Source organism: Olea europaea, unplaced genomic scaffold (assembly GCF_002742605.1).
Source record: "Olea europaea var. sylvestris unplaced genomic scaffold, O_europaea_v1 scaffold112, whole genome shotgun sequence".
NCBI classification, from domain to species: Eukaryota; Viridiplantae; Streptophyta; class Magnoliopsida; order Lamiales; family Oleaceae; genus Olea; species Olea europaea.
In genome coordinates this window covers 407,200-420,511 of record NW_019228573.1, presented here as the reverse complement: position 1 = coordinate 420,511, position 13,312 = coordinate 407,200, and positions in this window count along the sequence as shown.

Genomic DNA, 13,312 nt, shown 5'->3' with positions numbered 1-13,312 from the left:
GGCTTTAGCCTTAAGTAAATTTTTTTAATATTTATTTTATCTTTTTAAACATAAACGAGCTAGACGATTAACCATTGAGCCCTATTAGTAAAATCTGCTCGAGCTATTTTTTTCATCTTTGGGCCCGCGAACCAGACCACTTGAACTATGGACCGATTCATGTGCATTTTTATTGAGCCTGTCTTGTCTGATCCATGTTTTTGGAACACCTGATTTGCCATTATAAGGCCTGCTTAACATGTTTACAGGAGTTTCATACACATTTTTGATGTTTTCAACAACACAACGAGTCTTAAAATTATAATTACATAATATAAATAATACCGTAACTTAAATTTTATTTAAATCTTTATCAAATAAAGTCAGTTTTGCTTTTGTACAAATAGCGTTATTTAAAAACTTGAAACTAAAGTAAAATAAAAGTCTTTTAAAAAAAGGAAAAAAAAATAAAAAAATTAAAAGTTAATAAACTAAACTCAAACAAAAGGAGTTTAAGAAAAGGAAAAAGAACATAAAAAAAAATAAAGCACACCTGGTGGTCAACTTAGTGTCAACTGCTAAGTTGACTGCTTTTTTCGCGTTTACTATTAAGGCAAAGCATTTTGCTCGAGCTTCGTGCCTAGGTACAATTTTTGGAACACTGAAATAAATTTACAAAAGTAAGGTAAAAAAAGATCATTAATTAAAATTAGAATCTTGAAGGCGCATTGGCAAGTTTGAATGGCATGACTAGGCCTGGGCGTGGTTTGGTTTGGGTTGGTTTTGACCTAAACCCAAAACCAAACCAAAGTAGTCGGTTTGAGTGAAATTAAAATCAAAACCAACCCACTCTAATTTTTAAACCGAACAAACCCAAACCACTTCGGTTCGGTTTGGTTTGGTTTGGTCTGGTTTCTCTTCTCGGTTTGAACTTTTAAATAACATTGCATTGTAACTTATAAAGAACAAGCAAACATTGATGTTATTCTTACACATTGTTCTCTCTCTTTTCTTTTTCTTTTTTTTCCTCCTTTTTTCTTTCTTTTTCCTTTCTTTTTTTCCTTGTTCCCCCATTTTTGAGTTTGATTTACAAATGTGAGTGTTTCTTTTGCTTGGCGCATGATCTTTGGATACTTTCTGTAATGAATTAACAATTGCCAAACTTAATGACTAGTTTCACTTATTTATGTTTGTGGGAGAGTGCTAATTGATTATCTGGATCATGTAGTTTCACATTATAGTTTGTCTCCTTCAAAAGTATTTGTTTTATATCCTAGAATATCTTTCCTAGCATTTGTTTGGCCAAGAAGCAACATTTGATTCCATTTATAATGTCCTTTTAGTTTGTGATTTTTGTCATATGTTTTTAACTGAAGAGATCACTTTCTTCCAACTTGTGGAGGAAGCAAATTTTCCTTCAAGTTTGTTTTGTTAATCTACAATGGGGGATGAGGAAAACAATTTTCAACCTTCAAAAAAGAGGGCTGACGGAGTGCAACTATCTTGAGATAATCCTGATCTTGATGATGATGAAACCTTTGAATCAGAAGCAAAAAGTTTCAAAAAAGCTAGTGACGAGATTTTGGAAAGTAGAAGAATAGCGAAAGTTCGTCGTCATCAAGCATCAACTTCCGGTGCCTTATCTTTTGACTTTTCTTCCTGAAAAGGAAAACGAAAGCAAGAGAAAATGTATTGTTTGAGAGTCTGATTATGAGTTAGTTTCCATGAAATAATTATAAGTCCTATATCCATTTTGCTGCATGATTCTTAATCATCATGCTGCATGATTCTGGAGATATGAATGATTGAATCGTAAATATAGGCTACAGTTGCTAATAAAATCTTAGTTTTACTACTATTGAAATTGATAATTAATGTGGAATTTTATTGGATTTGGATTGGATTGGTTATCATGTTTATTTTGATTCCTACAATCATACTCTGTCTGTGAGTTACCCTTCTTCTTTTTCTTCTTCTTCTTCTTCTTTTTGCAAAAAGAAAAAAAATGGTTTAAATTTGTAGCGGGTTGAGCGGTTAACCATCGGTTTTGGTATTCAAACCATAAACCAAACCAAACCAACATGGTTTTTGTCTACAAAAAACCAAACCAAACCATTTGACTACTCTAAACCGAACCGAACCAAACCGAATCGGTTCGGTTTGGTGGTTTAGGTGGTTTGACGATTTTTTTGCCCAGGCCTAGGCATGACAACAAATTCGTAGTGCTTCTCATGTGTGCGAAATCCGATCTTTGGTATGTCACTCTTATGAACTCGAATCTGATGGTATCTTGATAGTAGGCCGAGGTTTGAAAAATATCTAGAGCTATATAATTTATCCATCATAGGAATAGGATATTTATCCTTCGTGGTAATTTCTTTATAATGAACACAAAATCATTAACTTTCATCGGCCTTCTTTACCGACAATACTGGAAAATAAAAAGGGCTTTGGCTGCGACGAATTACCCTTGAGTGTAAGAGCTCTTAGACCAATTTTTTGATCTTCGCCTTTCGGTAATATGGATAATGGTAGGGCCTAAATCAGCTGGACCAAGCGATATATAATGATCATGGTTAGGGGCTGGTGGCAGTTGAGAAGAGGGTTTATATACCTTCTTGAACTCAAATATTTGCAAGGGTTGGAGAATGACCGTTTTTGTTTTGGGACGGATGGTGGGATACCAATTGAAGAAACATGCTAGAACCATGAATATAATGGCATTTCTTCTCAATGAAAGCCTCCATTTCTGCGTGCCTTAAGCTTTGAAAGGTGTGAGTGGTTCCATGGTCCTCGAATGTCATGGTCATGCATTGGTAATTTGTTTTTATCAGTCCCAGTGTCTCAAGCCATTGAACTCCCAAGACTAGCTGAAATGAGACTACTGGTAAGATGTGAAAATTAGCCTTAACTTGATATCCTCGAATGTCTAAAGTTACGACCAGACACTTCCCTGTACAATTGATCTTTTCCCAATTGGAAACTATGAGCTGAAATGTCCTGTCACGAGTTAACGACCAAGAAGAACTGGATTCTCTTTCGGATAGGCTCTGAAAGGAAAATTAATGTTGGAATGCCAACAGGCCTACCTATTATCCGTATATACCAAGAAAGATGTACAGTCTGATGAGACTACTAACTTTGCTACAAATGATTGATCCACAAAGTTATGTGTACTTTCTTTATCAATCAAGACTGTGATCTTTCTATCTTTCAATCTGCCATGTAAGTCATATGGTCTGGGGATGTTCAATTCAAATGATGGCGTGCACAAAAATTTTAGGCAGTAGATCTCCTGTAGTTGATGGTTGGTGCTCAATGTTTTGTGATTCCTCTTCGGCGTCTATTATGTCTTCAATCATGAATAGCTGAGGTCATTGACACATATGTCCAGAAAGGAACTTTTCTTCGCAATAATTGCATTGGCCCTTTTCCTTATGCTCTTGGACATCCTGGCTCGTAATTCTTTTGAAGGGACTGGTATTGTTGTTGGTGCTACTTTATGCCTTGAGCATAGGAGGGGGAGGAACCCAAAACCCTAGGTAATTATTAGGCCCTGATTTTGGTTGATGGCCGAGTGTAGAAGGACAAGAGGAGCCGACTGCTTTTCTTTGAAAGTTCTACAATTTATCTGGCAATGCTAATGGCATCTGTGAGTTGAGTGAGTGCTTCAGAAGGATCCTCATAATTCGTTGGTTTGAAGAGGGATAATAAAGCCTTGGTAAATTTCTTTCAGGTCACTAGTCGTCTAAACATGGAGAATCATCGATGCCATTGGAGAGCAATTCTCTTGAGGTGAAAAGAGGCAAGTAAGAATTGTTGATTAGGAAATATTCCTTGAAGTCGAAGTACTGTTCGTCTTTGTAGATCTATCCCATTGGGTATTCCCCATCAAATTTTTGGGAAGGTGAGTTTGAGATGACAATTGTACAGACATTGACCTAGGAAAAAGGGATTGATCGAGGCAAGTAAGTCAGAGACTACCTGCTTCACTTCGTAGCGGTGTGGGAAAGGTTGAGAGTTATTGGCGAAGGTTGGTTAAATTGACGGGATGATTTGATTGGGGCAAACAGTTTTGTGTTTGGGTTATTCAAACGGGGAATCTCTGATGCTTGTAAGGATTGTAGATCTTGCAAAGCAGTCTATAGTGGCCTCTCAAAATTTCATGAACTTCACTTTGAAACTTAGCATTGACCTAATTTTGAGTAGCCATAGTTAACCAACCTAGCTCTAATACCAATGATAAGTGATTTTGTTAGCACGAAAAGAAGAATAGGAGAAGAGAAAAGACAAGAAAAATGATAATTGTTATAATTGTTCCCATTTATTTAATAATTTCTAATTGTTATAAATTAAAGAGAAAAAGAGAGATGAATGAAAAAAGTCAATAGGCTTTTGTGTATTATATTAAGAACTAATACCCTATATTTATATAGAAGAGTCAAGGATATAATGGTAACAAAAATTAGGGCTGTAGGGATATAATTGTCATTCACTTATTTACAACACTCTCTCTTGAATGACACACATTACAAAACATATGTCCTGTTAAAACTTTGTTGAGAAAACATAGTAGGATAAAATTTGATCGAAGGAAAAAGAGTAAAGTCGTTCTCACTAATTTCAGTAAATAAAAATTATGTTGAAAAAAATGAGTAAATGGCTAATTTTTGGCAAGATTTTCGGTGGGACCCATTGGTCCAATTTGGAAGATCAAAGTTGATCCGTGTTCTCTTCCGTGAGAGCATCAAAATCATATATTTACTTGTCAAAATTGATGAATGGATGAATGAAAAATTGGAGCTCAAAGATGATCATTGGAAGATGGTTTATGTGGGAAAGTAAAACTAGTCCTACATAGAAAAATGAAGTATGAACCACTTTATATAGGATTACACTTTAGAAGGGTGTAATCATGTGTAGCAAAGAGGCTCTCTCTACGTGTGCACGCAGAGGGTGCAAATCTCGGATCGAAATAGCCATCGGAACTTGAACTTGTATGCAGGAGCGATTTGTGTACACGAATGTCGGATCGAATGGAGCAAAAATTGGTTCGTTTGGAGTGTCCATGTTTTGCAATTTTTTCTTTCTTTCTCCATTGACTCTTGAGTTTCTGAAACTGCAGAAACTGATGTAACTCTAATGGTTAATAGACAGATTAAGTCTATATAATTAATCTAAGTTTCCAGCAATTTACACAGATGAAAAAATCGTCCTCTTCCTCTCTGCATCTGTACTATTTTCAGTTCTTCCTGCATATGCATATTTGTCCATTAAGGTCATGGTGATATTGTTTAGACGTAGTATCAGTTCCCTGGAGTAGTATCTGTGGTACTCAGATTCTATGTATTTTACCGTTGTATCCTAGAAAACAAACGATCGGATTATACCTCAAGCACTTACGGTGAGGGGGCGAATCTATTTTAAAGAAACTGTGCTCGCACAAGCCTTAGGTTGTTATTCTTGTAGATTTATTTATTTAGAAATTTACACATTTGCAATTTACTTGATTCATATATTTTGTATTTTATTTGTTTGTTATATTTATGTTAGAAATAAAAATCGAAAAAGAAAAAAATATATCTGAATTTTCTTGCTAACAGTTGGTAAATGCAATTTGGTAGATGCATGTTACATATACGGTATTTCTATGTGTAAGTGAAATTATGATATGTGAAAATACGGTATATATGAAAAGAGTAAAGAAAATATGTGCAAATACGGTTAAAAGCATATACGGTAGGTAGCATATATGGTAAGCTGCAAATACAGTAAGCTGCATATACGGTAAGCTACTTGCAAATACGATAAGCTGTATATATAGTATGCTCACAGTCGGTATCTACACTATATATACGATATTTGATAATTCGGTTTCATTAACACTACTATATTCCAACAAACTTAAAATAGATTTCTAAAGAAAAAATTGGTTTCTTATGCTGTTAATTTTAAAAACTAATTTTTTTGTTTGATTTTCAGAAGTGGCAGCTGAATCAACCAACATGGATGTGACCCGAACTGTGTCTACTGAAGATCAGGTTGTGGGTTCTGCTGCGACTCAAGGGCCAAGCTCTGTTGTGGCTAAAGTGCTAAGTCATGTTGTGAGTCAAACTATGGCTCCAACAACTAGCCATACAGTTAATGTACTGGTTAATCATAGAGAAAAATCGGAGAAATTCAATGGCTCAGATTTCAAAAGGTGGCAGCAGAAAATACTATTTTACCCGAGTACTTTGAATCTTGCGAGATTCTTGATTGAGACTGCTCCAAAACTCAATGAGAGTGAGGGAGATGTTCAAGCAATCAGTGCACTTGATGCTTGGGACCATTTGGATTTTCTATGAGGAAACTACATTATGAACAATTTAGCAGACACGCTATATAATGTATATAGTACTATGAAAACTGTTAAGGAATTGTGAGAGTCTTTGGATCGAAAATATAAAATTGAGGATGCTGGAGCTAAAAAGTTTATTGTCAGCAAATTCTTAGACTATAAAATGGTGGACTCCGAAATAGTTATTAGTCAAGTGCAAGAACTCCAAGTTATTCTTTACAAAATACATGCCAAATGCATGAATTTAAGTAAGACTTTTCAAGTGGCTGCAATTATTGAATTTGAGTAAAAATTTTCAAGAATTATTTAAAGCACAAACAAAAGGAAATGAACGCCAAAGAACTAATTGTTAGACTTCAAATTGAAGAAGACAACAAAAGTTTTGAAAAAAAAGTGGTTCAATCCTGGTATGGCTAAAGTCAATGTTGTGGAGCTTGGTCAAAGTAGTAAGACCTATGAAAATAAGTCTGGGCCATCCGATGGCAAAAGTACCAAGCAAGGACTAAAAGGTGGAACTTCTAAGAAGAAATTTCAAGGAAAATGCTTCAATTGTGACAAAGTGGGACACAAGTCTTCAAAGTGCAGATTGCTAAAGAAGAAGAAAGAAGCAAATGTGGTTGACTACATGATACAAGATTTGTCGGAGCTGAATCTCTCAGCCATCATTTCTGTAGTGAACATGGTCTGTTCAAACTCTAAAGAGTAGTGGATTGACACCAGTGCTACAAGGCATGTGTGCTTTGATAAGGAGTTGTTTGCAGCGTTCCAATTGAGAATGGGGAGAAGTTGTTTATAGAAAATTCAACAACTTTTGAAATCAAAGGTCAATGAAAGGTGATTCTGAAGATGACTACGTGAAAGCAGCTGACTCTTAACAATGTGCTATATGTGCTAGAAATTCGGAAGAACCTAGTATCCGAGTCACTTTTGAATAATCATTGTTTTTGCCTTGTATTTGAGTCAGACAAAGTTATTTTGTCGAAAAGTGAAATGTTTGTCAGAAAATGTTATGTTTCCGATGGTATGTTTAAACTGAATGTAATGGTTGTTAAACAAAAAATGAACAAAGCAAAGTTTTCTGCTTCTTTGCTTGAGTTTTCCAATTTGTGGCATGGTAGACTATGACAAGTTAACTATGATACTTTACGAGAACTAGTTAACTTGAATTGCATATCCGAGTTCCACAATGACTCCAAACATAAGTGTGAAACTTATGTTAAGACAAAATTGATAAGATCATCGTTTAAATCAATTGACCACAATGACTCCAAACATAAGTGTGAAACTTATGTTAAGACAAAATTGATAAGATCATCGTTTAAATCAATTGAACGAAACACAGAACCACTCAATTTAATTCACAGTGACGTATGTGATTTAAAATTGGTACAAACATGAGGTGCCAACAAGTATTTCATTACTTTTGTTGACGATAGCACCAAATAATATTATGTGTATTTGCCAAAAAGTAAAGATGAAGTTATAAAGAAATTTGTTCTCTATAAGAATGAAGTTGAAACTCAACTTAATAGGAAAATTAAGGTGCTAAGAAGCGATCGAGGTGGTGAGTATGAAGCATCATTTCCTAAATTTTGTGTACAATATGAAATCATACATGAAACCATTGCACCTTATTCACTGCAACAAAATGGTGTTGCTGAACGAAAAATCATACTTTAAAGGAAATGATGAATGCAGTGCTAGTAAGTCCTGGGTTACCTCAGAACATGTGGGGAGAAGTTGTGCTGTCAGCAAATTACCTTTCAAATAAGGTGACTCGAAAGAAAATGGAAAAGACCCCTTATAAGTTATGGAAAGGAAGAAAGTCTTCCTATAAATACTTACGAGTGTGGGAGTGTCTTGCTAAAGTGGCTGTTCCAACACCAAAGTAGGTAAGGATAAGGCCAAAAACAATAGATTACATCTTTATTGGCTATGCATACAATAGTAATGCTTATCGATTTCTTGTGTATGATTCTAAAATCCCAGACATATACAAAAACACGATATTGGAATCAAGAAATGCTTCATGCTTTGAACATGTATTTCCATACAAGTCCAAAGAGGAAGCAAGCTCCTCCAAACGAACATATGAGAATATGACTAAAAATAGTCATCACAAAGAACTAGAAGAGGAGACTGAGGTTAGACGTAGCAAATGGGAAAGGATAGGAAAATCGTATGGTCATGATTTTCTGACCTATATGCTAGAAAGTGAACCTCAAACTTATCAAGAGGTTGTGAATTCTTCGGAAGGACCTCAATAGAAGGATGCCATTAAAAGTAAAATAGATTTCATACTGCAAAATCATATGTGGGAGCTAGTGGATCTTCCTGCAGGAAGCAAATCACTAGGCTATAGATGGATTTTTAAAAGGAAAATGAGAGCAAATGGAACTATATGAAAAGTACAAGGTCAGATTAGTAATAAAAGATTACAAATAAAGGAAAGGCCTTGATTATTTTGATATGTATTCTTCAGTGACGAGAATAACATTTATTAGGCTGATACTTGCGATTGTTGCTTTGCGAAATCTTGAAGTACATCAAATAGATGTTAAAACTGTCTTTTTAAATGAAGATTTAGAAGAGGAAATATTTATGTAACAACTTTAGGGGTTTTCATCACCAGGGCAGAAAAAGAAAATTTGTAAATTGTTGAAGTCACTACATGGCTTGAAACAAGCACTAAAACAATGGCATGAAAAATTTGATAATGTTATGATAGAGAATGGATTTAAAATCAATGAGTGTGACAAATGTGTTTACATCAAAGACATTAAAGATGGTTATGTCATTTTATATCTTTACGTTGACGACATGCTTATTGTTGATAGTGACAATAAGGTGATTGAATCCACTAAAAATATGTTAAATTCGAGATTTGATATGAAAGATATGGGTTTGGTTGATGTTATACTTGGAGTCAAAATCTCAAGAATATCAAATGGGCTTGTTCTAAGTCAATCACATTATATGAACAAAATTTTAGAAAAGTTCAATAAGGATGATACTGGATTGGCTAGAACACCAATAGATACAAGTCAACATCTATCTAAAAACAAATGTGAAAGTGTCTTTCAAGTAGAATACTCGAGAGTTATTGGAAGTATAATGTACTTAATGAGTTGTACAAGACCAGACATAGCCTACACAGTCAGTAAACTGAGTAGATACACGAGTGATCTTGGAGCTGATCATTGGAAAGGAATAGTAAGAGTACTAAGGTACTTAAAATATACTCATGAGTATGGACTACATTATACCAGACATCCAGCTGTCATTGAAGGATACAGTGATACGAATTGGATATCTGATATAAAAGAGTCAAAGTCCACTAGTGGAATTGTGTTCATATTGGGAGGTGCTGTCATATTGTGGAAATCCTCTAAGCAAACAGTTATAGTCAGATCTACGATGGAATTTGAGTTTATAACTTTGGATAAATGTGGTGAAGAGGCCGAATGATTGTGCAACTTCTTAGAGGATATTTCAAGATGGTTAAAACATGTGCCAGCAATTTGCATAAATTGTGATAGCCAATCAACAATAGGAAGGGCATAAAGTAACATGTACAATGGTAAGTCTAGACATATACGCTGTAGACACAATACCATAAGACAACTACTCTCAACTGGAATATCACTATTGACTATGTAAGGTCAAAATATAACATTGCGAATCCACTAACCAAATGGCTAAATAGAGAGTTAGTTGGAAAATCATTGAAATGAATGAGACTTAAGCCCTTGAATGGATAAGCCATTACAAAGAAAATCCAACCTAGTTGACTGAAGATCCCAAGATCTAGGTTCAAAGGGACAACATAATTGTAAAGACTTAATAAAATCACCGTGGGGGTGTTACCTCCTGTCTATTCCTATGATATAACAGTGATGTCTGTAAGTATGAAGGATAATCAATAGGCTTTTAATGATTCTTATGCTTTGAAAATTGAGCCAAGTAATGTAGTTTACTTGTAATAAGAAATCACCTATGTGAGAGAGAAGTGGGGCTGCTTCTAAGAGAATTGTGTGGGGCTCAATTTTTAAGAACTTTCACAGACCCAGGCATATGTTCATGGCCAAAACAAACATAATAATGAGAATTGAAGTGTGTTAGAAAGAATCTTGTGTGAAATATATCATCATTTATATAAACGGCAAAACAGTTCGAGGACAACACGTCTATTGGTCAGCTAGTAAAGAAAACATGCTTTCATAAGGAAAGGTTCAAAAGGTAATACCTATCTATCCTATGCACGCTTCAACCGTTGAACTTTATCACCAAGTCTTGTGTCTCACGGTCTCATGTCTCCCCCAATTTTTATTTATGTGGGAGATTGTTGGAAAAATGAGTAAATGGCTCACTTTTGGAAAGATTTTCGATGGGACCCGTTAGTCCAATTTGGAAGATCAAAGTTGATCCGTGTTCTCCTCCGTGAGAGCATCAAAATCATATATTTACTTGTCAAAATTGATGAATAGATGAATGAGAAATCTGAGCTTAAAGTTGACCATTGGAAGATGGTTTACGTGAAAAAATAAAACTAGTCCCACATAGGGAAATGAAGCAAATATGAACCACTTTATATAGGATTACACTTTGGAAGGGCATAATCATGGGTAGTAAAAAGGCTCTCTCCATGTGCTCACGCAGGGGGTACAAATCACCGATCGAAATAACTTTCGGACCTTGAACTTGTGTGCGGGCGCAACCAGCGTGCACGAATGTCCGACCAAACGGAGTTAAAATTAGCTCATTTGAAGTGTTCACGTTTTGCAATTTTTTTCTTGTTTTCTCCATTGACTTTTGAGTTTTTGAAACTGCAGAAATTGATGTAATTCCAATGGTTAATAGACAAACCAAGTCTATATAATTAAACTCAGTTTCTAGCAACTTACACAGATGAAAAAATCGTCCTCTTCCTCTTTGCATCTTACTATTTTCAGTTCTTCCTGCATACACATATTTGTCCAGTAAGGTCGTGATGATATTGTTTAGACGTTGTATCAGTTCATTGGAGTAGTATCTGTGGTGTTTAGATTCTACGAGTTTTACTGTTGTATCCTGCGAAATAGACGCTCGGATTAGACCTCGAGCACTTACGGTGAGGGGGCGAATCTGTTTTAAGGAAACTGTGCTCGCACAGGCCTCAGGTTGAAAACTCATCTGCGATTTATTTATTTTACAATTACACCTTTGCAATTTATTCTTGTAGATTTATTTATTTAGCTATTCACACGTTTGCAATTTACTTGATTCATATATTTTGTAGTTTACTTGTTTGTTATATTTGTGTTAGAAATAAAAATCGAAAAAGAAAAAAAATATATCTAAATTTTCTTGCTAACAGTTGGTAAAGGCAATTCGGTATATGTACGTTACATATACGGTATTTCTATGTGTAAGTGAAAATACGGTATGTGGAAATACGGTATATATGAAAAGGGTAAAGAAAATATGTGCAAATGCGATTAAAAGTATATATGGTAGGGAGCATATACGGTAGATAGCATATGCGATGAGCTGCATATACGGTATGCTCAAAACCGATATCTAAACTACATATACGATATGTGATAATTCGGTTTCATTAACACCACTATATTCCAACAAATTCTTGTATTAAGTGATCCATGTATTGTAAGTCAATGTCTTCAATACTTATCTTCTGATAAAATATGTCTAATGAGGTTTTGTATAGTCTTCAAATAATACCATCTTAATATGGGATTTTTTTCAACCTTTGATGACATAATGATTCGAAAAATAACTCTCATTGGTCTCTTCGAAAGTCTCATACAAATAAGAGTATTATTTTGAGGACAAAATATCTTGTATGTTATGGACATTTATTACATAAAGAATGTCTCGTTAAATCCTTATTAGGAAAAAGCTTGTTGGAACAATTCTAATGAAGGAAGAGTAATTTTTTTAAAAGTACGCTACAAAAGTTATTTCACTAAAAACCTTGTCAGTAAAACCCAATAGGACAAAAATTTGGTTAAAGAAAAAAGAATACAACATGTATTTACTCCCCCTTATGATAATATCACTTGAATTATATTCTCGTGACGTAAAGTCCGTTAAGGTTAGTATTAAAACCATACAAGATAAATTGACAATAATGATATTCATAATTGCATATCAAATTTCATGCATTCTCAGGCTAATAAAATAGAGACTTGTGATTGTATCCATCGCATGATAATTTATTGATTTATATAAATATTTTCAAAATTCATTATGCCAAGAGTCGTATATTACATATTACATTTTTTTTGGTAAATATACACATTTAGATGTTCGGATTGAAGATCTAGAAACTTAAAGTTTTTCTAGTATATCCAATTTTCTATGATTGAATCAATTTATTTTGGTCATCATTGTTTCGATCGATATGTTTCAACGTATTTATTTAGATTCATCACTATTTATAATATGATACAGTGTAATGTGCAAGTGTTGTCAACAATTTTTCTCGATTCTATTAATTTTCTATGACATAACTTATTGAGATATTTCAATTTCTAACATATTAGATACCTGAACCTCTTTTGGGATTTTATAATTTGTTATGTCTAAATAATTATCAAGAGTACATGCCTTTTTAATGAGATCATCTTTTCCAATTGCTCATTTTTCGCTTGAAGATTTTTATATCAGAATCGAATATCATCACGCTTTAAGCATGCCATAAATTTATCAAACATAATATTAACTAATTGTTCTTTAGAATGTTAATTCGAGTCGGAGCATTTAAAGCTAGTGTGTGAGATATTGTTAATATCTTTGGTTAGTAAATGCATATAAATAAATTTCTTTCAAACTTCTGCTCAAATTATGTATTGCAAGGATTTAAATAATGATTCATTTGAACATTATTTTTAGCTTCTTAATTTTTCCTTAATGCTGAGAAAATTGTCCAATCAAATTGACAATCAACAAATCGCATTTTGGAATATCACCCATTTGAGATAAAGGTTCAAA